Source organism: Larus michahellis, chromosome 8 (genome assembly GCF_964199755.1).
Source record: "Larus michahellis chromosome 8, bLarMic1.1, whole genome shotgun sequence".
NCBI classification, from domain to species: Eukaryota; Metazoa; Chordata; class Aves; order Charadriiformes; family Laridae; genus Larus; species Larus michahellis.
In genome coordinates, this window is record NC_133903.1 from 49,904,860 (window position 1) to 49,925,480 (window position 20,621).

Genomic DNA, 20,621 nt, shown 5'->3' on the forward strand with positions numbered 1-20,621 from the left:
GATTGCTTCAGGTGGAGATGCCTCCTTTTAAAGATGCTTCTTCTCTGAAGAATCACATCTTTATTAGTCAGATTTGCTCCCTAAAGCTAATTTCTTGATAAAACACTTTTCACACTCACCATACAATCTTCTTAAATTGTGTGTGCACACCACCACACAAACTCAACTTGATTTTTCAAATTTCAAGTGGAGTTTTCTTGATAGCATTATGAATGCCCATGAAACTCACTATGGTCTCTTTACTGTCATTCAATGCGAGTTGCAGTCAATCCCTTCAATAGTCCATTCCTCCCTCTAGCAAAACATTAATCTCTCTGAAAACCTGCCCCCCCTTGGCCTTAAATTACCTCCTGCTGGCAGACACACCTTTCTTTAATTCTTCCTTAATTGTTTACACATGCCAGATAAACACACTGACCCTATTTTGAAAATATTCACAACCTTCAGTTTAAGAATGCCTCCTCCTATGTCCCCTCAAAGTTATTTCTGAAGTTATTTCTGACATTCAAAAGATACCCTTTAGTACAATACAATTATTCTGAAGATACTACATCTCTTGATGAAATGTGATAGACAGTACTCAGAGCGACTCTGGAGAAGTTAATCATAGTTGCAATCATGTGTCTTTCCCAATTCACACAGTTGTGTGATTGACAGAAACTCCCAAAGCAGAATTCAATTAAGTATAATTTTGATTCTCATAAGACAAGTCTGCCTTTGTTGTAAGACCAAAATCAGTTCTGAAACACAGATAAAACAGATATTAAATAATGTAATCGGCAGCTGCTCAGATAGAATAAATGCCACCAATAATAATGCTGCCACTGTTACCTTCTGCAGACTTCAGAGTCAGTTTTCTTCAAAATGGAAATGTAAACATCTCAAGTTATAGGATACTATGGGGCAGATTTTCAAGGTTTTCAGGTACCTGGAAGTGCGAAGACTCCCAGGGATTTTCAGAAACACCAAGACTCCTGCCCCCACTGAATCAACAGAGATTGCAAACTAATTCTCAGAGTACCAGAACTATGAACACGTATTGTGGTGGTGTCACCTTCAGCAGATTAAAACATCTGTGACACATCTTCTATATAACATGCTTTGATAACACACTTCTTTATACAGTGCAGGGATGATGCTACAGCAATGCACTGGTCTGTGGGAATAATTACCACGATTTGTCATCCAAAAAGCTTGAGAATTTTTGTATAGTCATAATAGTACTTATTTTAATCAGTTAAACGCTATCCAAGATTTGATCAATTCACCCACTCTAATCTTTCTTGCCACACCAAAACCCATTTAAGCAGTATCTGTTTTTTCCACACAATCCATAAACTGCCGATGATTTTCACACACACACACACACACACACCCCTCAGCACACTAAGGAATAAGATAAAAATGCCCCTGAGTTTGTCCCTTATGAAGGGACCTCTCCAAGACTGGGGTCAGGAACTGACACCATCTCCCCTTTCAGTGCCCACACTATGCCAGATACAGGACTGTTTCCCATTACCTGGCTGTTGTATCTACCTGCTGCCTCTTGTTTAATGGTTGATGCCAGAGACCCTGGCAGACACTGTAATCACAGTAATAACATTTTAGAAGTACAGACAGTTTTGTTCCTTTCAAGCTCTTTCATTCTGCTCTTTTTATGGAAAATATAGTCAATACAAAGGATAAAAATCCCCAAGCTATCATTACAGACTGGCTCACTACAGGAATGGACTAGTCACCACACCAAACATTTCTAGTAAAGGGACAAATTTCAGAAACTCAGTTTGGGTTCTGCATCATGAATGGCCTCAGAACATGTTTAGATTATAGTCTCCTTCCCTAACAAGCTATTTGCAGTTAAAACATAACCCAGCCAAGGAAGGTACACTTTCCACTGTACTGTACACATCTGGTGTGTACATCGGGGGAAAACACTATAAGAGAAACCCGATGGCAAGTAAAGCTGAGCATTAAGCAAAAGAAGGGGAAAAAATGGCTCTCAAAATAAGACAGCATCTGAGGGTTGAAGGTTAGACACAGGAGTGCCGCTTCAGTGAAGACTAGAGACCACCGGTGGTGGCTTTAAACGCAGTCTCTGCTGCTCTCTAGTGGCCTAACACACTCAGCTGAGCAGACCAGCTTGCTGCAAAGTGGGAAGTTATTTCATTAGCATCTCAGCCTCATTAGGAAGTTATATTATTAACAACTTAGGAACGTGTAGGCTAAGACTGATTCTATTTCCATGTCCGTCTGAGTTAGGGGATCTTGTATCTGTCTTCCTACTTTTTGCTGTTTGCCATAAGTTAGAGCAATGCTAAAACATTTTTATAGGTCACTAAACTCTTGAAGACGACTGTTAGCGGATGTTTTCAGTATACATAACATCACGGGCTAACAGGGCTTTTTGGACATTACTACAATAAAGGTGAATCCACTTCAGCCCCTGTATAAGAAGGAAAAAAAAAAATATGTGGAACCCAAGGGGTTACATCTGTTTGCTCCAACACTGATTTTGATCTTGAAATTTTCATTTCTATCAGGCCTTTTTTTAGTTCTTGGAATGATCCAAATTAACCATTGGCATTGCTAATGAGTACAGCACAGCAGGATGAGAGTATCACATCACACTCTCTTAGGGTACTACAAAAAGCAAATCTTAAGTCCACCTGTGCTACAGTCACAGCACAAGACCTGGAGGATGGTTTTCAGGGTCCCAAAGTACAGGCTCATTCTTCTCCACCCTTTGGCTTACATCCTTGGATTAGAATCAGAGGGCAAAAAGCAAAGAGACTCTATGCAAGAAACTTGTGCAAGGTCACTGCAATATTTATTTCATTATTGTACATACAGACCCACCTTGACTGCAATATGCCTTAGGCCTAAATCTCTTTCAGAGGGAAACACAGCACTTGATTCCATACACTAAACAACCATAAGTGTGATATATTACACAAGACATGACCAAAGCTTCCCTCAGACAAAAAAAGTATAACAAAAAACAGCTAGAAAGTGATTCACATGATAAATTCACCTTTCTGTTCACATACCCACCTATATTCCTTATCACCACGATAAATCAAAATTATTTTGCAAAATCCCATGAAAGTATAACCAGGGTGCCAAATAAACACATTGGCACAGAAGCCGCAAGAGTAGCTCAGCACACTCATGAGCAGGCAAAGTGCCTCTACTAGCTACAACAGACAAGTTTGGCACTGGAAAGGGTTTCTATTTTTAGCCCGATCTCCAAAGGAAATGTGGTTTATGCAATCGTACTACGTGCAAGTGTTGTTTGTCTGTCATCTGCACTACTATCACTACTCTGCCTAAACAGCCAACTGTAGCCTAAGTCTCATAAATTATGGAAATGCATAGGAATTTGGTTCATATAGCAAGTCTAATAGGAGAGAGGAGAGTCCCTAGAAGTGCTCACTCTGACTGCAAAGCTTCCAACTAACATCAAGACCTACACATTAGGCTAGAGGCTTTATTGCTAACTCATCATTTTTTCTTGGTTACAATAACCAAGTACAGTTAGCACAGTTTCCAGCAAGGACCTGCAGTTCACTGCATGCTTCAGTCTAGAATCCATACTGGTGTAAAATAAATAAATACAAATAATTAAAAAGAACACCCCAGTAACAATCAAACTTACCAGTTTGTTTCGGGACCCCATTACGGTGCAAATACACAGAGTAAGACACATGCTCTACCTCAAAGCAAGTGGAGAGAGAAAGCAAATGGGTCAGCAAGAGAACAAAATGGGGTATGGCAAGAAGAGGGTGGAAGAGTGATAGGTATTGTCAGTAGCTGCCTAGCGGTGGGCACAAATCCCACCTCAGCCTGGGTCTGTGTGAGCCTAGACATTGCACGCACCCACAGAAAAGGTCCCTACCCCAAAGTATTGTGGATTTACTAGCACAAAGTGCAAGACAGGAGAGCAAGCAAGTGACTTGCTGTTGAGCGTAAAGCCAAGACTGGATCTGAGGTCATCAGATCATCACAAATCAGTTTAACATTTGTGGCATATTTGTTTTTATCTAAATTAAATAAGGACTTTTGAAAACTGCAGAAATAGGCCTTTTTATTTATTTAAATTGCCTTTCGTACTGTGTTAATAAAAGTATTGTATGACATTCTCAGCTGCTGCTCCCTTAGTAGCTGGAATTTTCTCTCTCTGTCAATTTCTAGTGCTGACATTTTACTTCTTTTTAATCTTTGGGCTCAAGGCAAATTTTTTTCACCCTGATTTCCTTACAAATATTTGGGGCCCGCTCCTGCATTCCTTGAAGCCACTGAAAATCCTGAACGAGCAAGGAATGCAGAACCAAACCACAGAGTAATTTACGTTTTCTATTTTACTTGCTTTGAAAGTCCCTGAAGACATATCACTGTTTATTACTACAATAAAACATTTCTAATTCACTCAAGTGAGTTAATGACTGAGAAACCTCCTGGATATTACCAAACTGGCAAAACATAAATGATTACCATATTATTTTCTAAAAAGCAAAGCTAATATAAAGCTTTTTTTTCTTGTTAAGTACACCTGCATTTGATTATTTGTTACAGTGCTTTACTGCTGAATAGCAAAGTTTCTGAAGCCTGACTGAAACCTCAACAACGTGCAAGGATGCAAGAGATCTATAACTTTTCAACACTTCAACAACTTTTCAACACTATAACTTAAAAACACAGGGAGAAGCCGTCACCTTGGGGTGTGTACAAATCGTTGAAATTACCACAGATGAGATTAATGAAATCCCACTAAGAGTCTTCCCTTTTTGCTTATATTTCAAACAGCTCAGTCAACAGCAGCTATTCATCAAGGCCTTAACTTCAAGCACATGTCTATGAGAAGGTTTATCCTTGCTGGGTCAGTTTTATTTACCTGTTATATATGGTCATAGTATCAAATTATGAGCTGGCTTAGGGACTCTGTTGTTTTTTCCTAGCCTAACACCTACTCAGCACAATGGACCCTTATTGCTGCAGGTGCATCTGGCTGCACCGCTAACACAAATAAAGAGTCCTTTAATTTCAGTGCAGTTACTCCTCGTTTACGGTGGCACGGAGGCAAATCACATGTAGGATGAAGGACTGTGCTGGCTCCACACAAATCGTGGTAAGAAACAGGAATACCTGAAGCACCGGACCGGTTTTGGCCACACAGTGGCAGCAGAATCAAGACACTGCTCAAACAAGTCCTGTAACAAACATCCCAGGAGCAAACTTCCACTAGCTCCTCTTTGGGAAAAGAGTGTAATAGTCCTATAAAAACGTATTAGATAAGGTGCATAACTGATAGCTGTAGGGAATTTCCCAAACTTTAAGCCCCCAATTCACTAGTTCCAGTTTGGGCACATGACTTAGGGATAACTCATTTTGCTGTAATGACCCAATGTATGTTTTGAGCCTGACTGAAAGCCATGACACAGAAGATGATCCACCATTGACTGCGTCCTAAGAGCTGCAGAGAAAGGGTGAAGACAATAAAATGAGGTTCCTTACCTCACAAACTACTGTAAACGCAGAAGGATGTAAAACCCATCAGTGTTGTCCTGGAAGCCTTCAAGAAACATTCTGGAGCAAATGGTTCCAATCCATTTAATTGCACAAGGCTCTCGCAGTTTAACGGGAGTTTTGCTCAGCCAACAAAAGTAAAATAGTTAATAAACTAGTTAATAAATAAACAATAACAACAAGCACAAGCAGAGGGCTTGATTTGCTTCCCACTTGCATTAGTAACTCAGGAATAGCTGTCTCAGTGTCCAAATTTTTCTATTTGTGCCACCCACAGCCAGTGGGACAACAAACTAGCTTGGAATCAGAGGTACAAGGTCAGCCCTGTCTTATTCCTGGCTGCCAACAGATGGACAGCATAGGACCTCCTCCCTGCCATCAGATAGATAGTCCTCCATAATGCCCATACCCAAGGGAGCAGCGCATCTCAGCCATTGTACAACAACAAAAGTTAATGTAGCCTAGAGCCTACAGGCCCCCATCCCAGTTATGTGGTCCATAATACACAGCATCCACTTGTCAAAACATCCAGTGCAAGACTCTTACAGTATTCAAGTGAGGCAAACAAGAGGCAGCACAGGAAAATAAACACCAGATGGAATGGAGGAGCAGGATGGGGAAGAAAAAAGCTCTGTGGCCTGCAGACTCCACAAAGCCTCTTTGAGGAAATGGGCTGAATGGCAGGGGTGGGAGGGAGGGGCAAGAAAAGAGATGGGGAATTTTCTCTCTTGTTCCAGAGCCCTGCAGGGACCCCGTTCCAAAGCCAGCACTGCCCATCTCTGCACACCCCTGCTGAGCTGCTCTAATTCCCACCAGGACAGACTTTGGGGCTAAAGGCTTGGAGGGATCAGTAGAGCTTGGCCTAGGAAACTCCCATAGAGCAAGCAACACTGCACACAAGCCAGCAAGGAACAGCACATCAGCTTCCACAGCAGTTAGGAAGGAAAATTGTGGTTTCTGGAGCTTCACAGCACAAGACAGCAAAACACTGTACGTTAATGAGCTGCCTTCCTTTAAACCAAGCACACTGCTGCAGCCAGGTGTGAGGCAGGAAACGGGGAAGCACTGTCTCAGGGCAAAGTGAATCATCCACAGCATTAAACAAGCTTGTCAGAGGATGAATGCATGCAAACTTAGAGGAGGAGAGCAGCATGTATGTGCCACACACATTTCTCAGTTGGCTGTGACCATTTAACTGAACAAGGAGTCATCTACCTTAATCATTACTATTAAATTTATTATTCATTAACCACATAAATCATTTAAATCTAAAACTATGGATCCTGGAAGCCAGTGTGAGACACCGGCTGCTTTCAGTTTCTGATAGTTGTCAAGAGCCTGTCTTCTGGTACTGCCAACCCGGACTCCTAAACACCAAGTCAGATCTGGTCTTGGACTGCTTTAAACATAATATTTTAATAGCTATGTAATTCCCTTCATTTTATCAGGCCTTTATAGTTGATGAATTAATTTTTTCCTCACTCAACAAGATGGCTAAAAGTTTGTTCAAAAGCAAAATATGAGGTTCTCCAAGAGTCAGACCTTACAAAAATCCTTTCAGTACTTATTGAATAAGTCACTAACTTTGGCCAATATTCATAGTTCATGTTTGCTAGATGCAGTAATCATTCTTGTTTGTCTCTTTCACACTCTAACTAGCTACTGTACATGAGGAAAGTTTGGGCTGAGAAGGACACGGTATGTCACCCAAGCCCCAGGTAACTCCCCTTGAGCCCACAGGACGTCTTTGGTAGAACAGGAAGTTTAACCAAAGCCTTCTGGAGTTGCAATCAAGTGACCAGACCACAGCACCATTTTCTTCTGCATTTGCTTGCAAGAGAGACACCTTTTAACCTCTGCGCTTCCACTACTGACACTTGAACAAGAGCTCAGCATGCACCTTTAAAGTTTTATACACGGTTGTTAAAACAAAGAGGGATTAGGAGAAACTACCACTATTACAAATCCAATCTCCTGCATTCTCCTAATGATCCCTTTGAGTCACTCTCAGAGGTTGCTTCCTGAGCCCTTTCAAGCATCCTGCATTGCTATTTGGTAACTGAATCTCAACACATGCTGAAGAAACACAGTGCCTAGTGAGATTATTATTTTTTTTAAAAGATATTTTAATGGCAATTAGGTAGAAGACACTTTGAAAACTGTATCACACACAGTCACAGGAATCTGCTACCTAACCTAGAGAGAAGGGCTGAAGGTTTAAGAGCCCGAGCAAAGGACAGAGTTACTGAAGAGATTCCGTTAAAGACAGATGTGCCAATTAAAGTACAAACCAGGTGGAGGAGAAAATAGTATTGCTATAGAAGGACAAAAGAGAAATCCACTCCTTTGGTCAGATTATGAGCTGCTCATTAAAAGCTTCCTGTCCAAAACATGGTATGCAGTTCTCTGGTCTAGAGTATTTTCATGACTGATACTTTAAGTACAAATCACTGGATAACAACTATAATATTAAAAAAAAAAAATTGAGAGGTCTGAACTATAACGCTCAGATCCAAACTCCTCAAAAGTTCTGGGGTTTTGTTTCCATTGGACCTCATTCCTATAGAACTGTGATATATCTGAAGAATTTTTTTTCTTTAATTTTTCACCCTTCTTTTTTAGATGGTATTTTGTGGGAATGCAGTTTCCTATTTTTGCAATTCTTTCATAAAGGGAAAAAAAATATTTTAAAAACAATATAGAAAAATACTTCTAAAACAATAAAAATGTAAAGATGGGGACAAACGTGATTTGAGATGACTTTCAACTTTGACTTAATTCAGGATAGATAACTCATGGGGACCAGATATGTCCAATAACTTAATTTTTTACTGTTCATGGCCATGCAACTTTTTCAAGATGTTAGTAGATAACTCTGAGACACACATTATGAGGCCTGCCAAAACTGTTCATTTTCCTCCGTGAGGAATTATTTCCACTAAATAAGTCAGCTTTCATTTTGGCAGAGTTCCAATTAATAAGATGAAATTCAATATGTATATTGTGCATCCCTTTTGCAATTCCTTGTTTATATACCAGGGTACACTTCTGGAAGGATAAGGAACCCATTGGCTTGTAGTCATATAAACCTGCTTGGTCATCAAGAAAAAGCTGGATGAAGGTTGCAAGAAAACTGAGAATAGTGACTTTTATTGTACGGTTCTCAGGTCTTGACTGAGGTCCTGAGGTCAGTAAAATAACATGAGATGTCTCAAGTGAGTTTACAAAAAAAAAAAAAAAAGAACACCCCACATTTTATCAGCTATATCTTTCTTAACTATAGTTACTTCCCTTTTGGCTAGCAATTATACTGTGCTGAAATGACTATAGTATCAGTCTTTCCATGTCCAAGCAGCATATTTACTAGGCTAGTACTCACCTGCCTTTCCACATCGATATGAAACAAATTTCCAACAGAGTGAGTTCTAATGTATTATTAGTATATTTTTGGTGGATGCTTGGAGCTGTCCAAGGCACATCAAAAAAAGCCGTCCTGTATCATAAAGACTGCAAAATCTTCAAAGATATGGGAAATGTGGCAGTATGAAAGTCACTGAGACCATTCACATGGATAAAACAAAACAGATAGGAGTTCACAAGCTCAGGTCTAACATACTACCTTTGGTATTTCAAGTTTAAAATTGGATCTCAGATACAGAGCCATGTGGTCTACTATCTGATTTTATATCTTACCTTTGCAGTGTGGCTTTCACAGAGCTAATTCGCATGTTTGTTTTCGTATTAATGTCACATTCTAATCTCTCATATGTATCGTTATCACCCTAATCTACACAAAACAAACTTAATCACAAAACATCCATTTCTCATTGGTCTCCTGAGAATAAGTTTGCCATAATCAGCACCTCTGCTAAATTATCCTCAACCTTAAATCAGCACATGGTCAGCATGGGTGACCTGATGCAGAGTGGACTCCTGTGTTAGAACAGTTAATTGGTAAAGAAAGTACAAATGGCAAATGAATTCACAAAAGTAACACAGATATATAGAAATATGTACCTATACTGACATATATATGTACATATACACACTGAGATGACTCTCACTGAATTCAGCCATGACTTAGTTGCAAGGATCTACCCTTTGACTACAGCCTTTCAAAAGAATATTGCATAAAGAAATGGACAGTATCCCATGCTGATTTCAGTTTTCGCAAAAGAACATTACAATGAAAATAAAATTAGCAATATAACTTACCATGGAAATAGGCAGTGTCTGTTACCAGGCTTCTCTTATCTCAGAATCAATAGGTGCGCCTGATGATGCTTAAAAGTATTAAGTCAGTAGTATGCCAATGGCATCCCAAAACCTCAGGTAAAAAGATACTCACACCTTGCTTTCACCAGCTTTTCTGTGTCAGGTCCAGGCAACGCCCACTGCCCCAGCTGCCGTCAAAGGCCCTCAGTGCACTGTACAACACTGCAAAGAAACCACGCGCGAGTTTAACTGAAGTCACTGAACAGAAGCTAGACGTGAAGCAACACACATAAACATAAATCAAATACTCATGAGGAGAGGGAGTGGGTTCTTTGGGCTGCAAGGGCTAATTTAATCCAGGTGGAAATTTCTCTCTGGGGCAAGAGGCCCTGAGGGAGCCGAGGCACAGGGCCTCCTTGCCGCCATCTTGTTTCACTCAGGACATGGGGAGAGGCCAAATGAAGCCGCTACCTCAGCCATGACGCTGCAGTCAGTCCTCCAAGAGGCTGAGCAGGGCGTGCGGGCATAGCTCAGCCTTGGGACCGGGGGATGAGTTGCTGGATGAGGAAGGAGGCACAGGGACATTGCTGGGAGACCTATGGCTGCCCCTCATCCAAACGGGACACCGGTCAGGTGCAACCGAGCAGGTTGTTACTGCGAGCAGACAGTCAAGGCAGGGAGAAGAAATGGGCACCGTTCACCATGAAAAAAATCCCTTAAAGACAAGTGGAGACAAACCTTTATCCACGTGTTTGAACAGTCCTGCCATGGGGGCCGCTGGCTGTGCCTGGCCCCATGGCCGCCCCTCAGCAGCTGCCTGCCAAGGCCGCGGCTACAGCCCTGCTCACGGGCTGGCTTTGCCGCCCCTTCTCCTGGGGAGTACCACAGGACTTTTAAAGGCTGGCAGAGGTTCCAGGCTTACCCTTCATCTCGTCCAAAAAATAAGGCACCTTCCAGGAGCCATACTGGGTGCCCATCAGTATTTCATGTAAAGGGGGGAAAAAAAAAAAAACAAAACTATAATAATAAGAAAGTGTCTAGACCAGAGCACATTAGAAGTGTAGAAGAACATAGTTTTCTGTAATATATGAGCATGTAGTAGTGCTTTCCTTTTTCAGAAGGCACTTGTTATTCCCTGCCTATAAGTAAGCTTTTTGATGAGCAATTTCATTACATGATAACATGGCCATAGAATAACCACGATGCCGAGAAGCCAAGCTGGCAGGCCAAAAGGAATCAAATAGTGAATATCTTTAGAGATAAAGTAAAAGTCTATAAGAATAAAGTAACAGTCATATGGGCTATTAAAAAAAAAAATCAAATGCTATGTGTTTTTTTGCCATCCTCTAATTAGTCTGTACTTCACAAGCCATTCAATGCAGTTAAGATATTTTGTGTTGAAATTTTCCCTTTAGTTACATCAGTCTCAATCCAGGGAATGAGAATTTCAACATTTCCCCTCCCTCCTCCTTGATTTTTAGGAATATAGCATAAAACTCTACAAAATAGCCACCAACCTATAAACACCAGTGGCCTCCTAAGAGTAGCATGTCAAAATGCTGCCAAACATTTCACAGGGCCATCAAGTCTTCTGCAAGTTCAAATGTTACATTAGGTGCCAGGGAGAAATTTGTAATATTTAAAAGACTAGGGCTGGGCCTAAATTTAGGCCCCGTTCCCATTTGAAAATAAAAAAAAAGGTAAAATTATTGTTAATTTAACTATACAGGATGTGACTGAAATTGTTGGACAATGTATTTTCATCTTACAGTTGGCATTCATATATTTGCCCTTTTTTGTCCATGCTTCATCATGAGGGGGTTGTTTGTTTGTTTTTTTGTTTTATCTTCAGTCAGGTTTCTCACACTTTCACCTTCTCATAAAATATTGAGCCATCACAGAGACTTTCCCCCTTGCTGTCACACACAGGATTGTTTGGATGAGACAGGAATTGCTTTACATTCTCTTGCCACAGACCGAACTCCACCATCAATTTTTAAGTTGCATTCCAAAAGAAAAATTCTGGTTAAACATCAGTGATAGGCAATAGCCCCATATCCTACTTTCTTGATTATCTTTTGCAATAGTTCTGTAGTGTTGCCAGCACCAGAGTGATGTTTTAACAGTGAATCTCATGTTCCCACTTTCTTTGAGTACTCATTTCCCTCAGACTACAAAACCAAGATAGGTAGGTTTGCTGGGCTGCCAACAGGATTTTCCCCCTTCCAACAACATGAATGTCTTCATTGTTCATTAAATGCTGTTCCGCAAATAGGGGCCCATGGTATTTCTGTGGCACTAATGTTAGAAGCCTGTAGGATTCTGCAGATTATGTAAAAAAAAAATTGTATTTTTGTACTCCACCACTCCATCCTGTTAAGTCTATTGATTTAATAAAACAAGCCACCTACAATTTTTTTATTTATTTTTTTTTCCAATCACAGCAAAGTATGCCAGTAGGAATAGCCATTTTCACTGCAAGTTCTCTAGGCAGAGAACTCATAATTCATTGTCTGCCTAAGGAGCTCTCTAAGGAGAAGATTTTTACTTCTTCATCTTGTTTGCTCTGTTGGTTGATTGGCATGTACCTCTGTATATAACTATATCTATGGCACAATGTTATAATAGCAAGGAAAACAAAATTATTACCTCTGCCTGACATTTCATCAGCAGTACTTGGGAAATACTGTCCCTGAAAAAACACAGAACAGGGGGTTACAATTAACACTAAGAAGTGTTAATTAGACCGAGCTGGAATGACTTATTATAAAGCAGAGGGTATTTTACTTTTCCATGTCTCACAACGGTATAGCTTCCTGAGTGAAGTCAGGGGCTCTGCTCGTGTAAGCTGGAAGTGAGGAAATATATAACCCCTTGTTGCTATACTTTATCACTGAACAAGTACTTATTAACAGGCATATTCTTTGGCACATGTTAGTATATATTCAGGACATAGGGTCTCTTTTGCCATTGTTAGAGCTCTGCTCTAAACTCTGAGGAATTTGACACATTTTAATGAATGAAGACAGAGTCCAGGAGAGCTTTCCTGCAACAGAGATTGCACGCTTAATTAGGACCCTTATTAAAAATAAATACTCAGGTAGTACAAAAGTCTGCAATTCAATCCCTATATGTATCATACTGAAACTAGAGACAGTCAGTATTAGTAGTTACTATTTTAAAATATTATTAGTTGTTTTGAGTAGCTCAAGGTCACATAGTGTTGGTAAATCAGCAGCAGAATTTAGTACATAAACGAAATCTTCCGAGACCCATGTGCAGTTTTCACTACAAAACCTCACAGCTTCCTTCATTTACAAGGTCCCAGTGCTCCTCTGCAACAGCAATATCTCATTCTTATTCCACAAGAATAATTCAGTGAAAGTTAAACAAACCAACCTGCAAAGATAAAGGATAATTGTACCTTTCAAAACACTTGATGTAAGAAGTTAATATGCTTTACTTTAAGTGTACAGCACTCAGCTGAGGCATCGGTTATACCTATTTCAAGAATCATTTCATTTTCAGATTAATCTCGGAACAGATCAGGAGCTCACACCCACTGAGCACCAGCAGCATGTTGCTACCACAGGAAGCACTTGGGTGCTGTGCATCCTGCTACAAGACAATATTCTGTGCTTGGGTCTATGAAGAAACAAAAGGCAGCTCTTGCCCGAGTGACTCCAGAGTTTACGAGTGTAACATCCGAGAGCCCCACTTATACCAAAAATTAAACTGAGAGGAAAAGAGACTAAGTCTTTGTCATTTCTGGCAACATAAAATTCAGTTAACACCAACCAGGGTGATATACCCTAATAAAATATTTTCATTGTTATTGTTGCTCATAAAGCCTTCAAAAGCTTTAAGAAAAATATCTACATCCTAATCTTTCCAAAAATGAGGATCAATACTCAGAAATCAAAGAACAAAGTCAAAAAAGTCATCCGTATGTATAATTTTAAATTAAAAACACAACAGTAGTCCAGGGCATTAAAATTGCAAATATTTCAAATTTAATATATGACCTGAAGATCGGTTTAAAAAAAAAAATGCCCTCTTAAGAATACAAATTTCATTTCTGTTATAACAAAGTTAATCCTTGGATGGGGGGGAGCATGAGTTTCAATTAAGGTTGAAAAAAAAGATTCATGATACCATAAACATCTGCAAAACAATACAGACAGTCAACAAAGATGGCTCTGCGCAAAACATTTACTGAAAATCACCAACAGGATCCTTTTTGCTGTTGCATTTTGGATGCCAGATGGCTGGAGGGAGTTCCAGCAGGCAGTTTCTTAATGAGAGCGCCTCTGCCCAATATCATCGACATCCATCAGATGTAGCATCTACCCTGCTGAGGCATCCAAGAAAGCCAGACATTTTACCAACGACTGCACCAGGTCCGCCTTAGCTTTTTACAGTTTATGAAACATCATTTGCTGCTGTTCAGTTCAGCCCATCTAATCAGGACTAACTTTCCTCAGACATTTCAGTGATGAGGAGTAAGTTAACACAGGAGATAAGGCTCCTAGGATAGATAGCCTTAGCTCCCCAGTTGGCGCTGCTTTTAAGATCACACCTATCTCTCATTGCCTCCATTGCCACAGACCTCTAGCTTAATAGAGCCATTTCCCACTCGAAAGCCAAATACACCATTTTGCCAGCCCCGCTCTACATTTAGGAACAATCCTGCTAGCCAAGTACTTTGACATCCTCGTCTCACACAGGTTTCAAGCTCTTTCCAGATCAAAGATGTACGTATTGTTGCTTGCCAAGATAAAGCAAGTTCTTCTTTCAGTGACCAAGGTGCTAGATGCTGAAAAATAGCTGAGCCCTCTCCCAGGAGGGAAATTAGGAAGCGAAAGTGAAAGATGCACAGGATGCCAGTGGGCCAGTTAACATACACTTTAGTCTGGCATCAGAATCCGTAGGCACTTTCATGTAACACTTGGGAAACGATTCAATAATGGTGAAATATATCATAATGCCTTTGCCAGCTTCTCCAAGTATCTGCCATGGGCATGGGGTACATCCCGAATAGTTTGATACCATTACACTCCAAGTAAGTTAGTAAGTTGGGTTAACTCATTCGTCTGGTGTACTTTGGGCAGCATGTAAGCCATGCAATGGATAAATTTCTGTCCAAATCCAGCAAGTCTTATACTACTATTTATACTTATATTCTAAAATATTTTCCAGTAGATCTGAGAAAAGAAATCTAACTATTGTTTTAGGATCCTTTTCATCCCTTGAACAGAAGAAGGCTATAACATAATTCTTGTAGAGAAGAGACCCTGAAAACGCCTCTCTAATCCCTACTGGTCAAGGCAAAGCTTTCCTGAAGAAGGGTATGGATTTTCATGAGCTACTGGAGCATGTTGTCATTCTTGGCCCCTCTGCATTAGGATTACTTTCTCTGTGTCAAAGTAAAGCTTCATAATGTGGATAAAAAGAACGATTAGAGAAATTAAACATCATTCATCCCCCTAAGCAGGAAAAAGCCAGGCATCTCAACTTCAGTCTAGCATGCTGGACTGAGCACTGCAATTTTAGCCCATCTTCTGTGTGCCTGATCAGTTGCCATTTACTCCTATTGAACAGGTCCTTAATTAGATTCTCCTAACCAGTATAAGATATCTGACTCTCCCCTTACAAAGCAAAGGCGCTTTAAATTATAATCTCCGCTATTTGCCCCATTAATTTGGCTGCAAATATCTATGGCTAACCTTTCAAGCAGGAGATTTAGAAAACTGAGGAAATCCATAGGTTTTACCCAAGGTAAACCACGGGCTTCCCCAAGCCATGAGAGTAAATCAATATTCCATATCCAGCTTACAAGAAAGTGAGGTAACATTTTGATACCTTTGTTCCCTATAAAGCTGTTTCATCAGTAAGTCCCTGCTGCACAAATCTGAGCTCATTCTGACTGTCTTCTCATGCTGCCATTGCTGTTCTTGGTTAGAAGCTCACAGTCTCTGGATCCAGCTCCCTTTAGCAGGGGTTATACCCTCCTGCCTCCCCTGACTCCAGGTCCTGCTGACCTCTAAGCCCTTTTCTGGATCTGCTGAATGGTTTATAGGGGCCCTGCCTTGCTGGCCCTGCTTCTGTCTTGTTGAATCTCTCTGAGCCTCTCCTGTATTCTGGTCCAGGGCTAGTACCCCATTTCACTTCCAAACATCTGATTTTTAGCAACGACCTCAGCATTTTAAGGCCAGCCAGTCTTGTTAAATCTCTCTGTAAACATAAACCCCAAGCAGATCTTTTTAAAAGCCTTTGTAATTCATGCTTTCCATCTGCCTGTCAGACCACACGAAAAGATCCACTCTGTGTTTCTGGTTTCCTTTCCATTTCCCTCTTCCCCCCAGGAGCCTGCCCTGCTGTCACAGACCTTCTCAAATTCGCACAGATCCTGCCCATCTATTATATTTCCCCGGTTAAATGGTCGACTACTTTCTGAAGATATGCATGGCAGATTTGTAACCTGCTTTCGACAGATTTCTACATCTTTTTCTGAAATTTTTCTATGCTTTTACCCAGTCATTTTTCATCCACTCAGCTATTAGGGGAAAAAAAAATTAACTATGCAGAAACAACCTTTAGCATAACTCTTACAAGCTTTACAGCTCATTAATAAGATCTAAAACAAGAAAGGAGGGAATATAGGACAGAAAAAAACTCCCCAAATCCATACTAGCTACAAGCATATGCACATTGAGAACACACCGAAGGATCCATCCTTACCCCTCACAGACCTACATTACAGAGTTCATTTAGGCAGAGCTTCTGTGTGAAGCCAGGAATCAGAATGTATCCCACATATCAACATCTCTTACAGAAAATTAATCCACAAATCAATATATGACAAGATTTTGCTCCTCCAGATCATCGGAACAGGGTTGTCAGGAGGCAATGTTTTTCCCCTTGTAGTTTAGAGCTTGCAAGGAGTTAAGATAAAATCTCTGATAAGACTTTAGCTCCCACATACAGGTAAATCCAATACTGCACAAAACAACATTCCAAACAGAATTATCCCCCAGGCGGGTGTCTCATCATGCCCTTGTCCACATCTGCCAAATTCACACCTGGGGTAGAGACGAACATGAGTTTACTCTAGCATTTGGATAGAGCTGGCCTCAGACTTTGTTATGGTTAGAAATGGTTAGCAAACGGCCTGTTGCAGTTAAGACTATTAGTAATATCTTCTTGTCTTTAAGCATTTTCATCTCTCTTGATGCACTTTCTTCCACATGAACAATCAATGAGTCACTGTAAAAACACCCATCACCATTTTGCACTGATGGCCGCTCGCTCAGCCCTTGGCCTGTATTACGAGCACGCATGTAATTGAATCTCCTGACCTCCGTACAGCACCCAGTATTACTATATCTGAAATTAAGAGCTTTTTCTAGCTTCCTTGAAAGTGTAAGCCCTGCCACATAGCACCACCTTACTCAGCCTGCGCAGCGTATAATCAAGTCTTAAAGGCTTCCCTCATGAAAAGCACATTATAATAGACTTTTAATACAGTCCAAGGAGCTGCCTTACACTTTTCATCAATATGGCTGTCCTTCAAACTCAACGCCCAGCAAGCCACGCAATATTTTTATTGCACTCTTGTAATACAGGCCCTAAGACCTTATTTTAGTGATTCCTAAGTATATCCACAGCTCTTAACTACTGCATCCAAGTTCTCCACTAGCTCTCTGGAGCCTAAGACCCCATTAGCCCCTTGTACTGTTCTTCTGTGATGAAATTCACCCCTTCCCTCCTCTCCCCACTTCTTTCACCTTCAGCATTATCCAACACCGGACTTCCTCGCAAACATTCCTTCTCCAGCTGCATCACCCTGCACCCCTGTTAGCCGGGGTGAGCCGGCTCGTTCCCCCGTCCTTTAACCTCTTCCCACCCCGGGCCACGTCCCTCGCAATTACCACCACCACCACCACCACCTCCCCCGCACCGGCACCACACCCTCCTTTCCCGCCGTCCTCAATAATTCCCACCAAATCCAGCGACCACGGACGTTTTAACGGTGGATTCCAGGCCACGGCGGGTTCTCCAGCTCCCGGGGCTCCGCTGGCCGCGCTCCGGCTGCTCCCGGGGATAGGCGGCGGCAGGTCGCAGTGGGCACCCCCGGCAGCGCCTTGGCGACTTGGGTCAGGAGCATCTCTTCCACCGATTGTTAGAGTCCTTAATAACATAGAAATGAGGGGTGCTGGCTGAAAAGGAACAGTTTTTAGATTAAAACGTCTGTTAAAATTGATTTTCTCTTTTTTTTGCCTTTTTTTTTTCCCCCGAATAAGCTTGTTTGGGAGATGAAACACAAAAGAGCATCGTGCAATTTCAGGGGCTTTTTTTCGTGGTTTTTATTTCAGTTTTTCGAACTTATGCCCAACTGCGGGTTTTCTTTTTCTTTTTTTTCCTTTTTCCTTTTCCCCTAATAAAAAAGTAGAGGAAAAATAAGATGGAAACTGCAGAGGAACAGTAACAGCGCAAAAGTAATTTTTGCAACAGAGTTTTAGCATTTCTGTTGAAACCCGGGAGGTGGAAATCGGAATTAATTTTCCCGCGCCTTAACTGATGCTAACAGCAGCAAGAAAACAGCAAAGCAGCCCGTTCCGCTCCCCGCGTAACTATTTTATACTCCGCCCGGTTGCCGCTGTCGAGCTCTAAACGCGCCGCTGTTGCCCCGGGCGGGCGGGAGCCCCCGGGGGAGGCGGAGCGGCGGCCGCCGTGCGCGGTACCGGCACCGCCGGGGCTCCCGGGCAGCGGCCGCCGCGCTTCGCCGGCTCGTCCCGAGGAGCTGCTCCTCCTCGGGTTTTTTTTTTCCACCTGCTTAATCACATTTAAATATATTAAATACTTTCCTATTGTTGTTCCGGCATAGAAGTAATCGCTTGCAGTTGCCATGGGGATGTTATGACAACACAGGGGGGATGCCCGCATGGTCAGAGGAGGCAGAGGTGTCCCCTCGCCCGGGGGACGTGGGAAGTTTGTGTGCCCGACACAAGCGCCCTGGGAACGCCTGGCCCGGCGCCGCGCTCCCCCCGATGGAATCGTCTCGGGAGAGGGGGATACCTGGGCTCCCACCCGCCGCTGGGGACAACTGAGAAGAGATGTCCGGGAGCGGGGGCGAGGGGAGGGCGGCGGGACGGGTGACAGCCGCTCTCACCCCCCAGCGATGCCACCGCGGGCCCGGCTGCACCGGCAGCAGTTGTGTTTGCCCACCGCCGGGACGGCGGCAGCGGCACAAAGGCCGGCCGCCACGGTGAGGGGCACCCGGGACCGTCCCGCCGCCCTCCGGCCCGTCCCTTCCCTCCTCGCAGAGGCAGCGCCGGGCTGCGGGGCGGTTTCCAGACCGGGAAACGGGGCATCAAGTCCGGGGACAACCGCCGCGGCGTTACCCGGAGCCCCGCCGGGTCTGCGGGAGAGCCGGGGCGGGGGTCGGGACTCGCCCCTCGGTCTCCGGCGGGTCGCACGCCGGGGTCTGCTGTGGAGCAAAAGGCAGGGCCGGAGCCGGGGGGGAAACGACCTCGCCCCGAACCGCCTTTATCCCCAGGGCCTCGGCAGCAAATGGGGTGTGCGGGGGGCGCAGCCAGAGGGGTGGGGGAGAGGCGGCTCTGGAAAAGAGTGGGAGGGTAGCGGAGCCTCCCCCGCCGGGCTTAAAAATAAAACAACCAGCCTGTAAAAGGGGACACCCCCACACACTTCTCCCTCCCCTTCCCGGCCTCGCTCAGCCCGGTGGGCTGCGGCCGGCCCCGGCCCTGGAAGCCAGCCCAGAGCCGCTGCCCCCAGCGCCGGCCCGCCTTGCAGCGAGCGGGACGCGGAGAGGTTCATTTTAGGTGAAGGAATGTCATTTCGCTACTAAATGGTTAGTCTAATTTGATCTTTATTATGCTCTGGATTAGGGCTGATTCATATTAAACACCAGTGCAGTTAATATCAGTGCGGAACGTGTCCCACTGTATGTACAGCAGCCGCCGCTGCAGCCCCGCCGCTTCCTGCGACCCGTGGATTAAGATTTAATTAACAGGGAAGTTTGCTAGCGCTCGCCCGCAGCCTCTCTGCTTTACAAATAATTTATACTCGGTTCCGCGGATTTTTATTCAAGTGACAGCATTTTATTTTACTCTAAAAGGGACCTGAATATTTTATGTTCTGCCAGAGGCTTCTGTATACGAACGTCTCTGAGGCAGCTTCAAACCCGAAGGATTTTATTATTTTTTTTTTTTAATCTACGGGAATTACCTCTATAGGGACAATGTATCGGATTTTCTTACCCCCTCCTCCTACTACCCCCAATTTAACAGCCTAAACTATCCATATGAAAGTTAATCGTCGTGATCCCCATTGTCGGTTGTATAAATCCAAGCTCAAGCCAACCTCCAAGACACGGCAACAATTCTGATAAATTGTCCTGCTCGGCTAACTACACAGGAATGGCTTTTATAATTAAAAGGGGAGCTGAGTTAAACCAACAGCTCTTAAGCCCTTCTCAACAGGGCTAGAATGGGACAAATGTGGCGACCTGATTTCTTTAAGTAGCAGCTTTTTGTAGCCCATTCATAATCCTAGATATGGAAACTCATCCTGCAGAAAGTCAGCTGCCAACCAAAAAAAAAAAAAGGGAAAGAAAAAAGGGGGAAAAAAAAGTTTATTCAGATGCTCAAAGTCCATCTTTTTTTTTTTCCAGTCTAACATAACCCTGGCACTTTATAACCAAACAGACAACTCCTTTTCCAATTAAAGTGGAATTAGGAAACTCAATCAAATTAGCTCACTATTAAAGCCCTTCTTTATTAAACCGTTTTATTGTAGTAATATTAAGTTTCACCCGCTCTTGGAACACGAGACTTTAAAAAGTTTCCCTTGTGATATTGATT